This window comes from Hydra vulgaris, chromosome 12 (assembly GCF_038396675.1).
Source record: "Hydra vulgaris chromosome 12, alternate assembly HydraT2T_AEP".
In the NCBI taxonomy this organism is placed as follows: Eukaryota; Metazoa; Cnidaria; class Hydrozoa; order Anthoathecata; family Hydridae; genus Hydra; species Hydra vulgaris.
Window position 1 is genome coordinate 46,299,077 of NC_088931.1, and position 14,222 is coordinate 46,313,298.

At 30.1% G+C, this 14,222-nt stretch overlaps 1 long non-coding RNA gene across 1 annotated transcript; it reads right to left on the bottom strand.

Annotated features, from left to right (window-relative positions):
* Positions 1-4,643: 4,643 nt before the first annotated feature.
* Positions 4,644-5,447, bottom strand: LOC124808170 (uncharacterized). The gene is made up of 2 exons (XR_010642067.1): positions 5,290-5,447; positions 4,644-5,167 (listed from the first exon to the last, which is right to left on the bottom strand). It is a non-coding gene; the product is annotated as an uncharacterized LOC124808170 (long non-coding RNA).
* Positions 5,448-14,222: the final 8,775 nt, after the last annotated feature.

Consider the following 14,222-nt stretch of genomic DNA (forward strand, 5'->3'; position numbering starts at 1 on the left):
AATTGGAAAAGTTAAATTTGTTAATGATGTAACTGATGCCGAGTGCAATTTGAAAGTAATTACTGAAAATTATGTTTTAGGTAGTGGTGTAGTGGTAAAGCGCTCGCTTCATATGCGAGAGGTTCCGAGTTCGATCCCCACCACGTCCCTGGTAGTACCGCGCTCAACTTGTTTCTCCGCGCAGCGGCCTTGTTCGACGAGGTTCGTGTTTCGGAGTTATAGAGTTGAGAGAGGGTTATAACCACTATTAAGTAGCCTCCTCATTTGTAGTGGCCTTCTTGGCCTTGAGGAGGTGAATAACAAAAACAAGAAAAAAACAAAAAAAAAAAAGGTTTCAAAGATTACGGGGTTTTTACTCTTTTTAATGAATTCGATAAAAATCACAAAAACCACTATTACTGCGTAACTTCATGTTCATTTGTAAAGCTTTGTTACTCTTTGTTCGTTCATTTCGTGAAAAAAACTGGTCATTACATCTTGCTTCACTTGACAATATGGTAAAATATTTCTTTGTATTCGACGAGATAAATTACACTTGACTTACACCATTGTATTTGGCAACAGTGATTAAACTTGAGTCCAATAATTTACAATCTTGGAATTATCTAAAAGAAAACTTTGCAATCAGTATAAGTGAAATACCATTCACAAGCATTAATTCTGATCACGCATTGGAGCAAGAAAACAAAGGGATGAAAGTAACTGGTGGTGTTATAGCCTTGACTCAAAATCTTCTGGTTTGCAACGCTTTTTTTTTTACTGCTCCAATACTAAATGCATTGTGTACAGATTTCTGTACTAAGAATATTATTAGTTCTCAAAGTCGATCTTGTCATTATTAACTAACTGAATTAACTACATGAGATCGAATCGTTATCAAAAGAAAAGCATTCAATCGTACTTAACCACAATATGACAAGCAATACCCAAAGAGTAATCATTATTGACAGAATAGCATTGGTAAACAGAGTTCACAAAGGTGCTGAAGTAAAAATCCAGAAGGTGGACCCTTTTTATTCTAAAAATAACATTATTAAAAAGAACAAAATACTTTAGTATTTTAAAATATTTAAGCATAAAAGAATTATTTAAGATTTAAACATTAAAAGGAAAATTGTTCATTCAAATCTTTCTTTAAGACTTCGCCAAACATTTTGTTATATCACTTATGAAAATTGTAAATGGTTACAACGAAATGAGACTTGTATTTGATTGCTAAATCAGTTAGTCCCTTAAAATTAGTACAAGATTGAAACGAACATCTGGAAACAATATAAAGTATAAGGTTTCCGATAAAGGAGATATTATCAATTTGTCATTAAAGCATTTGTTTAGAAACTAAGCGCAACATAACTATATACCTATCAGAATATACTTATGATGCACTCAAAGATCAAAAAATATAATTTTCAATAACATACGAATTAAAAACAGCTACAAGTATCTCCAGTTTTGATATTAACTTGCTAAGTCATGATCATGAAGAGGCGGACAATCTTCTCGCACTCCATGCCATTGATATTACAAGATGTAATCCATTTTCGAAATGCAATGTTCTCTCCCTAGATACAGACGTACTTTTGCTGCTAATATTTTAATGTGAATACCTACCTCTTGCAGCATACTTACAAACTGGAAAAGGATCAGAAGAATGCGACATCAGTATCAAGAATTGTTTTGAGTCACTTGGTTCCAAACGTTTAAAAGCTTTGCTAGGCTTCCATGAGTTAACAGGATGCGACCAGCAGACCGACCGGCTGCTTCTATGAAAAATCCAAATTAACATGGTGGAAGTCATTCATGGTTGCAGATGACAAGATTCTGTGTGCATTATCAATGTTAGGTAATACTGAGTCATTGCCGAATTAGGTTACTCTTCAAAGTATTGAGCGTTTTGTAGTCAACAAATATGGATTAAAAAATATGCCTAATAACATATCAACCTTGGCTAAGCTGAGATGATTTCTCTTCTCAACGTATCATTAAGGTGCTGCGCAGTTACCACCTACCATGAGCGCTCTAAAATACAAAATATTTAGAACTCATTTTGTATGTCTAGTGTTAAGAAGATCTCACAAACCTTTAAAAAATCTTCCTTCTTCTGAAGGCTTTGCCTGGGAGATCAATGGTGAATCTCTTGCGCCAATATTAAAAGATTGTCTTCCTGCTCCATTGGGTTTAACTGAATTGAATGTTTGTGGAAGTAGTGATGATTGCAGTACAAAGAGATGCAAATGTTAAAAAAACAACTTTGTCTGAACGGATATGTGTAAATGCACAGGGTGTTTAAACACCGATATTCATACAACCGATATAGAAAACTAATATTTATATTTATATTTATAATATTTACATTTTTAAGTCAAATTTTATTAGTTTTACTTATCACTAATAGTTTTATTTTTTTGATTTTTTCATAAAAAATATATTCTTATCTATAGGGGAAAGGGGGGGTAATTAGTACCGCTGTGCGATTCGTACCAGCGTCATTGTTCTTTTTCTGATTCGTTGAAATTGGCCGAAACACGATAAAATCAAGCCAGCAGATGAAATATGTATACTGACCAAAAAATGGCGGAATCGAACGTTAAAGAAAGGCGGTAAGTCTGTTTCCCTTTTTTTACACTATTTGATATAATAATTACACTGTCCTACTAGTCGTACCTTGCAGGCGTGGATATACGTAACTTATTTATATTTTTTTATGGTGTTAGTCCATCCATTCTTCTTCATTAAAAAATGCGTTTTTTTCCGATTCACTTTGCCCATAAAAAACACTGAAGTAGAAAACTATGTTTAGTCATAGTCGGGTAAATCGTACCTGTGATGGTGGGGTAAATCGTACCTGTGGTACTAATTACCCCAACCTCTAAAGATAACAATGGGCAGCGTTGGTACTGCTTCATGTGTGATGAGGACATTGAGGAGGATATGATCCAGTGTTTAATTTGTGGAGCATGGGTACATGTTGCATGCTCATCATCTGAGTCTCAAAATGGGTCACATGATAGTTATATATGTGAATTATGTCAATAAATATATTTTACAAGTGTAGAATGAACCAGTTATTATTTTATTTATTTCTTATTATTAGTGCTGAGCTTTTTTTTTCTTCATACCCTTTGGTACTTATTAGCCTCTCGACTATTTGAACCTTCTTGTGAGTAATTAGTACCACCTTGTTTATTTTTAGTTTTTATTAGTGTGCTCTTTATTTACATCTTGAAATCATGATTGTTTACATCTTGAAATCATGATTGTTTGTTTTAGTTTCATTAATGCTTGTTTCTATCTAAAAATAAACTTTTTCCTACATTAAGTTTTATTTTTATTTATTTTTTTCCTATTTAGCCCCCTTTCCCCTACGTAATAAGTCATAAACATATTTAAATGTTTTTTGTTTTACTGGACGAATTCTTTCAAACCACTTTTCGCTTAAATGGAGAAAGGGGATATAGATTTTTTTTTGACAAATATATAAAAGTGATGCCATTGTGGTATACCAATAGTCGCGAGCCTTTTTTAAAAAAAGAAATACAGTTTTACCTTTTTAATAAAAAGCACTTAAAATGACATTTGTCAATACGAAAAATCAAACGAATTAAACAACTTTAAATTCCAGTAAAACAATCCTTCATGCATATATTCAATAGATAATTGCTTTGAACATAAATTTACATTAATAAAAATTCTCTATTATTCTCTTAAACTCATCTGAATATTTAACAAAACTGGAATGAAAAATCTTTCTTTTTTTTTATCTTTTTGTGCCGGCCTGTAAATTCTGAGTCTGTACTTTATATACTCTGTAATGCGCTATATCTTGGTAAGGAAACTCTTTTGGCATATGGTTTTTACATATATTTTGTTCCGGTTGACAGGTTTTTTTTTGCTGACTGTAATAAGTTTGACGCCATGGTTCCCGGACCCAAATGTAAAAAATTTTTGGCACCCATTTTTTTCTTCTTACTTTTAACCTAAAGAACAAGTTGAAATTGCTTGTGCACAGGGCACACGAAGAACACAGACCTTCACTATCTCTAAATTGGTAAGAGTTTTAAGTTTAAAAAAAAGTTTAAGTTTTAAAATGTTCAAACTGTTTACTTTGTTTTGATTTATGACAATTGATTAAATAAACTGCTAAGCAGTTTCTTAAGTATTAAAAAAGTTTTTTAAATAACTTAGGTACGTTTCATAAGTTATTCATACGTGTACGCAATTTTTAGCAAAAAGTGCGCTGTCGCCATTTTAAATGTTGATATTTGAATATTGCATGACAAAATATTAGTTTTTAAAGTAATCTAAACGTAACTACGAATATCAACGTATAAAAGTCAAATGTTTGTTTCTTTTTATTTAACTTTTATTTTTAAAATAAATTTTTGATGATAATTTTTTGTTTTGTGCGTAGTCCCGCAAACATTTTTGGCGGTTGAACGCCCTTGATAATTTTCACTAGATTTACTAAATGCAGTGAAACTTGTTAAGTATTTCAGTTTTTTCAATCTCAATTATAGTTTCAAACTTTTTTATTAAATGCGCAATTTTGAGTAATTAGGAAACGAATTATTTAACATTGAGTAATTAGGCAACGAATCATTTAAAATAAGTTTTTAAAAATACCATTAAAAAAAACACAATAATTTACGATAACTTTTTAAATAACATAAATATACAAATCGTTTAAATAAATAACTTTTTAAAATAACATAAGACATTTTTTATAGTTTTAAATAAAAACATTTTCATTAGTTTCACATTCAAAGATCACGCATTACAAATTTCACACCAGAAAAGACATCTCTTATCGCAAGAATACTTTTCTCACATTACGAAAAAATACACCACAAGAACACACATATTACTTTTTATTTTTAATGTTAACAAAATGTTTTTCTATTTTCGTTGTTTTTGGCAAATCTCAAAACATAACACTTCTATTTCTTGTTACGACAATCTTCAAAACATGACTCTTTAGCTGCACGACACACTTGAAACTGTTGTGCAGATTCATTGAAAGTTGATTTAAGAGAACGTGAAGTATTTAAACAAAGATCAAAGTTAGTTGTGCAATCATCACATTTTAAAGCATTGACTTTACGATCTAACACGGTGTTAAGAACAATTATAAGGAATATGATCAATATTTTGCAGCACATTTTCATACCTAAAAAGAAAATATAGTTTTGAATTGTCTCTTTTAAATATTTACGAAATTCTGAACTTTACTCTTTATTTAATTCTGAACTTTACTCTTTACAAAAAGTAAGCTAGGTGTAAAATACCAACCTGAACGTAGTGTCTGAACTTCTTAAATTACCTGAAACTAACGGAATATTTTGGTTTAATAGCGAAACTTTTTTCATGCCTTCCAATTTATAGTTGCCATTGTTTATTACCACCGCAACTGTTTTTTTGTTTGTTGTTATGCGGTGAAATACAAACAATTGACAAACTGATTTATCTGAACTTGTCCAAACAATTTGATTTGTTTTACATTTTCACAATTTGTACAGCGCCATTGTTTTATTTTGATGACGAAAAAATATTTGTTACTTAAACCAAAGGATGATTAATTTTGGCGTATAATATACTCCAAAATGAATTCAATGTTAATCTGCTTTTGGATGAATTGAACGTAAATTTGATGACAAAGTGTAGGAAGAAATTCCGAAAATTTTTTCTACTTTTATTCCTTTGTGATGTTTTTTCAATAAAAAAATAGCGCTTTAGTATTTCTTTAATGTTAATTTCTATAAAAAGAAACAAAGAGTTTCGGTTTAAACGAAATCTAATTTAATTATTTAACTATTTAGTTTATTTAAAAATTAAAAAGCAAATTTACATTACAATTTACGTCTTTCCTTTTTACTAATTTCATTAATCAATGTAAACGATGGATAACTAACGCAGTTCTAAATTTACTTTTCCGCTTTTTTTCTAATTCATAAGGAGTTACGAGCCGACTACATTTACCACAAAACTTTAAAAATACTTTGAAGTTTACCGCTTGATGAACAACTGTCTTATACTTCCACGGTCGTTCTTATAACACGAAATAATATTGACATATTTTTATACGATTATATTTATATTTATTTATATATATATATATATATATATATATATATATATATATATATATATATATATATATATATATATATATATATATATATATATATATATATATATATATATATATATACACAGTGCCGGTTTTAGCACTACCAGCGCCCTGGGCGAGATTTTTTTGGCGCCCCTAGCTCAATTTAACCCCATTCAAAAAAAAGGCAAAGGGTAAAATAACCAATTAGTTTCGCCCCTTTATATTCGGCGCCCTGGGCCATCGCTCAACTCAGCCCTACCCTAACGCCGCCACTGTATATATATATATAGACCCACCGCAACTCTTTATGACGCCTAGGGTCAAAATTTCGCAAGCGTCCTATCATATCCCATTATTCAAAAAATATTTGATTACCAATACAAATTCTAAAAGAATATATTTATATATATATATATATATATTTTTTTACTAAATTCACCTTCCCAAGGCTAAGGAGACCACTACAGCCAAGAAGGCTGCTATTTTTTACACCTTGTCTTTTTTCATTACGTTTTAAGTATGTCCGAATTACACCAACAAAAATGTTTTTACCATTTTTTAAATAACTAACGTTTATAAACACACCTCTAAAGTCAAGGTTGTGTGATGCTAAAAAGAGAGTTATATCTTTATAGTAAATAAAATAGTATTTTAGGCACCGTAGAATTTCACGCCACTTGGCTGCTTCATTTCTTATTCACACTGATTTGCAAAACTTTCGAACGTTGTTATTCACTTAATGTAATATTCTCGATGATTAGGATAGTCTTAGTGGCTTTTTACTTTATCAGGTAGCTTTCTCCAGTTTTCATTGATGCCACTATTTCAACGTAAAAGATGCGAATGATTACCAGTTCCCTAAGCTTGCTTGCTTCCAAAAAGTGAGCACGGAAAGCAAAGAAATAATTTAGAAGTTGCACTCTAAATAAGCCAAACTCGATTCATCTTTTCTCCATTGCGAGGTATTTCAGGTACCTTCATATTATACAACTCTCGTAAAAAACTTTGAGAAGGCTCTTCAATAACTTCAGCATTGTGTTTTACTCAGATTACTAATCTACTGCAACAGATTTTCAGGCCATAAAGCAGAATCGTTTGTAGTAAATCATCCATTGGCATATCCTAGTATTTCAAACAAAAAGATAAGTAATCATCTTTTATTCAGAACTTCACAATAAAAAAAAAAATAACCCCAAAAAAATCCTCATAAAGCAAAGGTTACCAAAATATTTTTTTTATTTTCAACTCTTGTTACTTCTTTGAACATTTTGCTACTTTGTTACTTTTTTCAACATTTTGCTACTTTGTTACTTCTTTCAACATTTTGCTACTTTGTTACTTCTTTCAACATTTTGAAAGAGACAAATGTTCTTCTGAACTCAACAAGATTTCATAAAACTCATTTACAATACTTTACATAAAGTCAGATTTTCCAAACGTCTTGATTTATATAATAATAATGTATTGGGGAAAACATTTTTGAAAAAGAAGGGAGCGTTTGGATAAATAAACTTTTAAATATTTTAACAGCTTGACATATCTAAGTGGAATTTGTAGGAACAAATCTAAAAGTTATTGAGTAATTCCCTGCTCCAATTTTTTGTAACTAATATACCACATTCTTCAAGTGTATGTTAATTTTTTTGTTAATTTTTTATTTTATTTGCAGCATTTTTTCTGTCTTGAGAGCCAGAATCTTTTCTCCTGAAACTCAACATTTTTTTGTTTTAAACGTAATCAATAAAATATGACCAATCAATAACTTTTTGATACTCTTTTATTAAAAAGATTATATATATAAATATAAAAATTAAAAAATATTAAAAATAAATTTAAAAGTTTATACTATATATTTATTTTACTTTAATAATAATTTTTACTTACTCTGATTACTCCAAATAGAAAAATTTATTTTTCAAACTTTAATGTAAAAAACTAAAAAACTATTTTTATAATATTTAGCAAATCTAAATAAAAGCTTAGAATCTCAATTATGCAATATACATTAATCATTGAGTACTATTTTGTTAAATACATAAACACAATATATATATATATATATATATATATATATATATATATATATATATATATATATATATATATATATATATATATATATATATATATATATATATATATATATATATATATTTTAACAACTTTAAAAAGTATTCTACACAATAGAGTGCTCAATGTTTTTAAAAGAACAGAGCAATTAAATTAGTAGAATAAATTATATTAGTAGAATAAAAAAATAAAAAAAAATAAAAATTTTTGTTAAGTGATTTTCTACTACTACTAATATATATATATATATATATATATATATATATATATATATATATATATATATATATATATATATATATATATATATATATATATATATATATATATATATATGTATATTTATATATATATATATATATATATATATATATATATATATATATATATATATATATATATATATATATATATATATATATATATATATATATACAGTATCGGACAAAACGAGTGCAACCAAATAATGCTAATTTAGTTTTTTTATATAAAAGTGCTGCATTTTTTTAATTTAGAGAAATAACTATGTAACTGTTTAGAGACAAAGTTCTTCAAGTTTTATTTATCACAAAGTTCATTATTTGTACACGAAAATTAATCAAAAGTATTAAAAAAAGTTGATTTCCTTCTAGACAAAACAAGTGCAACTCGACAAAATGTTGACCAAGCTGTATTTTGCTATCAATATTTCGTGGCGAATCCTTTGTTGTCGATGCATCGACACGCCTTGCATCTTCGAGGCATAGATTCGATCAGGTGATCAATGAAACTTTGTGGAATCGTTGCCCAGGTCTTTTGGATTTGTTCAAACAGTTGATCCTTATTACGAACACCTTCACGATTAATTCTGCGGTTGACAATCTCCCACAGGTTCTCGATAGGGTTGAGATCCAGAGATTGAGGCGGCCAATCCATCACCGATAGGTGGTTGTCTTGAAACCACTGCTTGACTACTTTTGCAGTGTGTTTCGGATCGTTGTCTTGCTGAAAAACCCATTTTATTGGCATGTTCCATTCAGCATGAGGTAACATAACATCTTTCAGGATATTTTTATACATGAAACGATCCATTATTCCATCGTTTCAATGTATTGGACCTAGACCGTTAGCAGAAAAACACCCCCAGACCATTACATTGCCTCCACCATGCTTCACGGTCTTATGGCAGTAACGTAAATCGAGGCGTTTTCCGGTCGGTCGACGTACACGGCAAATGCCATCGCTCCCAATGATGTTAAACTTCGATTCATCACTGAACAGGACAGTTCGCCATTTCTGCACATTCCAGTCAATATGAGATGTAGCAAACAGGAGTCTTTTGTTCTGGTTTTTTAGTGAAATCAGCGGTTTCTTTGCAGGGCTTCGAGAAAACAATCCGGTTTCAACAGCACGTCTTCTGATTGTTCGGTCCAATACAGGCAGCTCTAATTGCTTTTGTATCTCGACTGATGATATCCAGGGATCCTTCTTGATGGATCTAAAGATCATAGAATCCTCTCTAGAAGTGGTGGAACGTGGTCTTTTACCTTTGATACGGTCCATTTTTTCACGCGATATTTATCACAAATACTTTTTTGTGACACTCCACTTACGTAATCGCCAATAATTTTCTTTCTTAGTTCCAATCCAAGATTGTCGGGAGCCATTTTTGCACTTGAAGTCATAAAAATAATAAAAATAAATAATCACGCTTCTCAAGGCTTACCGTGTTACATTTACCTTGTGATAATACAATAATGCTCTGTGGAACACAACGTCTTGGTTGGATGTGGACTGTATTGATGTAATGAAACACTTGTTGTATTTCACTTCTTGTATTGATGTTCTTCGATAAAACACTTTGATAAAACTCACTTCGATAAACTGTCTTGAAAATAATGACTGATTGACTTCCATATACTGACTGAATTACATGTCGATTTACATGTCTCTTATATAGTAAAATGAACCTGTGTGAACCTGTTCTGGAAGATTCTAGATGCTTCTTTTCGATGCTTCTGGATGCGTCTGGATGCTTCTGAATGTTTCTGGATACTCCTGGATGCTACTGGATGCTTCCAGATGCTTCTTCTGGAAACTTCTGGAAGCTTCAGCATGCTTCTGGAAACTTCTGGAAACTTCTGGATAGTTCCTTAATTTATTAAAAAACTTCCGTGACGTTGACACGGACCAGACTTGAGAAAATGAAACAAACCAAAAAAGTTACACTTGTTTTGTCTGCTGCAAAATGGCACTTGTCAACGAAATTCTGCCTGTGTGCTGTCACCTGTCAGCTGATTGCTCATGAAGACATGTAAAATTGGGAACACACACACACACACACACACACACACACACACACACACACACACACACACACACACACACACACACACACACACACACACACACACACACACATATATATATATATATATATATATATATATATATATACAGTATTGGACATACAATATATATATATTGTATGTTTCTAAAAAACAAAGCAGCCCTTCTAAATTTTTATGCCTTATATAAGACATCAATCATTTCGTTTGTTAAGCTCCTTATATTAAAATTAAAGTTACTTAGTTACCTGAATAGTCATTGGGCGCTCTTTCTGATATTATGAAAATAAAGTTAATTTTGATGATTTTTGGATGTAATTAATATATTATAATATTTATAACTAATAAATATAAACAAAATGGTTTTCGATCTGTTTTTAGCTACTGCTGTTTCGCCCAGCAGGCCCAAGTCGTTTAGAAAGCTCAAAACTTTTGGATGAACTCCGACATACTTTGCCCATCTTTATTTAAATTTTGCTTCTTTTTTCTGAAATCTAGATTTATATTTGCAATACACCTAAATAAAAGTTAGATTATAATGATATCAATAAACAATTGCTTATAGTTACAAGTTACAGTTACAAGTAAATTGAGGGTTATGTTAAGGCATTTTATTTTTGACGTTTTTAAAACAAAATTATTAAGAAGTTGTCTTTAATAATTTGTTAAGTATTTACTGCAAATGCACACGAAAACAAAGTTTTCAATTAATTATTGAAATTCATTATGACATTTTTAAAATCATAGTAACTAAATTTATTTTTACAAAGTAAATCTAGTAACTGCAGTAAACTAATATAACTAACTTACTAATAAGTGAATTTTACTGCTAGTTAACTTTAAGTAGCTAAACTATCTATATATTTTTATTTTTCCTGATTGTTAGTATATTAGCTTTACGACTAATGATTTTTAAAAAGTTGTGTGGTTAAGATATATACAGGAGGCAGAATACACAGTAGAATATAGTTCATTTTCAGGAACAAAACTGTTTGACAAAGCAATGATGATGTAAAAAAAAAAAAAAAAGAGACAGTGTATTTATCATGTACTTGTATACAATGTATCATGCAATAACATGCAGCTTAGGCCAGGAAAGTGAAAAATGGATGTAGTATTTATTGTAAGGTATGTTCAAGAAAGATATTGGAAAAGAAAATCTATAGTTGTTAATTTGCTGACCTAGAGAAAGCTTTTGACAGAGTATCATATTTGTGATATTTAGGTGTAAATTAATGGCTGTTAATGGTTATCATGGCTATGTTTAAAAATGTCGCAGCAGCAGTCAAGACTAGTCAAAATTTATTTAGTTTCAGAACTCAGTTATTTGAACTTTATCATTATTTTTTAAGCTTTCCTTGGGAGCTATTGCATGCAGATGATTTGTAGCTGATTGCAGAGTTAGAAGAATTAAAATTAATACTTTAGTGTTGAAAAGGTCGAAATTAATACTTTAGTGTTGAAAAGGTCGAAATTAATACTTTAGTGTTGAAAAGGTCGAAATTAATACTTTAGTGTTGAAAAGATCGAAATTAATACTTTAGTGTTGAAAAGAAAAGAAGCTAAGATGCTTAGAATAAATATGACGAAAGTTATGCATTGTAAAGTTGAGAGTTAGCAAATAGAAAAGAGGTGCAATCTTAAAGTTTAATCTAATTCTAATAACTATTAATATTCAATTCAACGCCGTTACCCATTTTTGAGTATTTGACACGGAACTCACAGTAGCCATTACACTCGAGTTAATAGCGAGAAAGAGTCGCAGCACTTTTTTTATGAAAAAATATGAACGTGTAGGGGAGAATGGTGTACCGTGGAGATGTGTTTACCTTGGAGGCACGTCAATTGTGCTGCCATTTTGAGTGATGAATTCAAACTGAAATATTAGTTCCATGTATTGGCCATTAGAGGCTTATAATAAGTTATTATACTACTGCTTAACACGTGTTGTTGCAATAAAAATAAAAGTTTATTTCCGGTACCAAAAAGTAACTTTTTTAGGGCGTATTCTTTTTTTTCTTAAACTGTAAGGATAAACTTTATTTTAAAACTGATTATCAAAATTTGTAAAGAATGTTTTCAGCTACATTTATGCATTTTTGAACTGCTTAACTCCTAACCTATGAATATATGGTAGCGATTTTTAAAAACTGTAGTAGTGATGTACCTTGGAGGTAGGTAATGTTGAGTAACATTTACATGATTTTGTAAATACTATTATGAGTAAAATTTTTATGAAAGTATTTCTTTAATGTAATATATTGTTGTAGTTTATTATGATTTTATTATGTGTGTATTTCTTTGTTGTATAAAATATTGTAACATGATTTGTGTATTATCTTTGTTAAATTATAATTATTTTTGTAATAAGCTTATAGCTTATTAATAAATACTTTAGTAATTAAAAATAGTTAAATACTATAAATAATTAAAAATAGTTAAGAACATTTGCTTTAAAAACTATGTTGTCCTTCCATTTTACGAGAAATAATTAATAACAGATATTTAATAGTTTTTAATCTCTTTCAATTATTTTTAGAGAAACAAAAAAATAAAAAATTGATTAGATCCATAAAAGTTAAAATGGATTTAAAAGAAGACCTATACGAAAAGAAGATATAGAAAGAGCTGTAAACCTTTAGTAAACAATCTACAGAGCTTCTATGGACTTTGGTATTCCTGAAACAACCTTTAAAAGAAACAGAAATCAATTCCTCGAATCAGGTTTAAAAACATTTTTGTTACAAGAAAAACAACAACGTTAAGCAAATCTTCACGGTAGAAGAAGATAAACTTCTAGTTGATTATTACATTTTGAAAGCTGCTGAACTTGGTTTGCTTTGCATAATTGGCTCACCAATTTTGCAAAGCAAACCAAGTAAAGTACAATGCATCTTGGGATAGAAACCAAATGGCAGGAAAACCAAGATATAAAAAATGAACAAAATCAAGGATATTACAGCATTTAACATATGAAATGTTGACAAAACCAGTGCACTGTCCAGAATCCTCCAAAATCTTAGTAAAAAAAGGTCAAAAGCAAGTTGGCGGAATGACTAGTGGTGAACAAGGATATAGTATAACAATGATTTAGGGCAATAAATGCTGAACTAAAAAGGGCCCCAGATATAGTAAAGGTACACTTTGTGAAGACTTATTACAACAACTAAATGAAGGATTGGATGTTGAAACCAGGCAATGCTGGAAAACCAGCAACAATCTATAATGTAGCAGAAATTGTTGGACAACTTTTTCTCTAAGCTTATACTCCAAGTAACATTTTAAACAGTTTTCTAGTGAGTGGTCTTCATCCACTTAATAAAAACATTTGCAAAGATTATGAGTTCTTGCCATCCACTATAACAGATCGACTGCAGACTGTGTCTGAAGACCAGCCTGGAGACAAAAGTAAGCATATTAAAGACTTTTTGAGCAGACCTAGACCCTCGATCAATATAAGGTGACAAACTGTAGTCCTGCTTCTTTTGAAAACCAGATAAGCACTAACATTGTGTCTCCTAATATTATTCAACCCTACCCGAAAGCTCAACCACGGAAATAAACTGGAAAAAGAGCTTCTAGAAGTTGCTGACACATTTTTCAAAATTTAGTATTTGAAAAAAGAAACCAACTCACAAAGATTTACAAGAGAAGATAAAGCTGTGCATGATTTGCACAAATCAGACATGTTCTTTCAGTTAGCTCTATTACAAGAG